Source organism: Acomys russatus, chromosome 20 (assembly GCF_903995435.1).
Source record: "Acomys russatus chromosome 20, mAcoRus1.1, whole genome shotgun sequence".
NCBI lineage: Eukaryota > Metazoa > Chordata > Mammalia > Rodentia > Muridae > Acomys > Acomys russatus.
The window spans coordinates 34,481,203-34,483,325 of NC_067156.1; positions in this window are offsets into that span (position 1 = coordinate 34,481,203).

Consider the following 2,123-nt stretch of genomic DNA (forward strand, 5'->3'; position numbering starts at 1 on the left):
AGTGGCACACACCTTTAATGCCAGCACTTGGGAGGCAGAGGCAGGTGGATTGCTGTGAGTTCAAGGCCAGCCCGGTCTACGAAGTGAGTCCAGGATAGTCGAGGCTACACAGAGAAACCCTGTCGCAACAAAAAACAAAAAACAACAACAAAAAAAAGAAGATAACATCATTCAGAGTACAGGAATGGTATAGATCATTAAGACTGACAGCAGGGCACATGAGTGAAAGCAAGGAAGGCCTGGGTTTCTTTTTATGAGATCTAAAGGAAGGAGATGCCGGCTACTACGGGGCATAGTTTGGCTGGTTCTCTGTCTTGTCTGATAGATTGCATCATATAGTCACTGTTTTTCTCCTGCGCATGTCCCTTCCCATAAGGCATCTGGTTTTAAGCATGTGCACCCCCAACTATGAACAGGCTTAAGACACTAAGTAGAGCACTTCCCCTAAAAGTTCACTTGAAGGACACTGTATGCCTTATGACTGTGCATCCCAAACAAGCTCAAACCAGATGGGCCCTGTCTACTTTGCCCCTCAGAATACTTTGGTATAATAGTAGACTAGAAGCTACCTACATTTGGTTGTTGCTAAGGGCAGAAAAATCTGCACTATTATTGTTCAGAGTTGGGAGCGTGTGGAGCCCAATATAATTGGGGTGTCAAGGGGGGTCCAAGGTTTCTAAGTACACTGTTTGGAGAGGGATGTGTGCTCACGGTGTGTGCAGGTAAAGAAGCAAGTCTGCTGAGTACATTATTGCACTTGGAGGAGATGAGGAGAGCATATGCATAAAATAGGGTCCCGGGCTCAACTCTCCCCCTTGTTTGCCTACCACAGATTTGGCATGGATGATTTACTTAAACACGTCCCTGCTTATAGTGTTTCTGCTGGTTGGTACTTCTCTCTGTCACTAACAGTGCTGCAGCTGACATTGCACCAGGTAGGATGCATTGGGCTGAGAGCGATCCAAACTCCAAGGGGCTATAAAACAGTAGAGGTTTCGATCACAGAACAGGAATCCCAAAGTCATGGCAGGCTTCCAGTTGGTTGGTTCGTTGACCCCACAGTACCATCAGAATCCTCGATCCTTCCCATCTCCCTGCCCTGCTGTTCTTAGGATGCATTTCCTTTCAGGGCTGGCTTGCCTCTGAAGACAAAATGATATACAGCAGTGACCAGAGATATAGGCTCACGAATAAGTACATTTTCCCGTTATTATAATGACATATCTATGGCTGAGTAACTTTATAAAGGGAGAGGTGGTTTATTTAGCTCACGGTTCTGGAAATCCAAGGCCATAGTATGTTACTTTTGCAAAGTGACAAAATACTCAACACAAAGTAAAATATAATCAGATAGATAGATAGATAGACAGATAGATTGATAGATAGATAGATAGACAGGCAGATGGATAGATGATAGATATTTGATTGAGATGTCTTAGATATCTGGCTGGTATTTAGCTGTCCATGTAGCTGAGGATGACCTTGAATTCATGATACTCTTACTTCTACCTTCAGTTGCTGTGATTATAGGCACATGCCACCATGCCCAGGTCAGCTCCCTCGTCTGCAGACTCTTGTCGTCCTCCAGGGATGGCAATCTGTCCTTCTTTTGATTTGCCTGCTTGTTCTCCCCTTCCCTTCCTCTTTCACTTACTCTCACCCCCTTTTCTCTTTCATTCAATTCCTCTCTTCCTTTCATCATCCCGAGGGGGGAGAGAGAGACAGAGACAGAGACAGAGACTGAATCTGTCTGTCTGTTTCTCTTTCTGTGTGTCCATGTGCCTGTCTGTCTGTCTCTGTCTCCATCTCTCCCTCTCCCTCTCTCTCTCTCTCTCTGTTCCTAGGTGTTGCCTCCTCTTACTTCCTCCTTCCCCTGTTTCTTTCTCCCTTTTCACTTTTCTCTCTGTGTACCCATTTCACCTTCCCTCTCTTACTTCTCTGAGATATATTGTAGAGCTTCTGGGTTATGCCAGAATATTAGAAAATTCTATATCTAGGTTTTAGAGTTAGCATTTACTCTTCTAGTTTGTGTATTCCTATATTATGTTCTTATGCTAACTTTTTTTTTTCTTTTTGGTTTTTCAAGACAAGGTTTCTCTGTGCAGCCTTGGCTGTCCTAGACT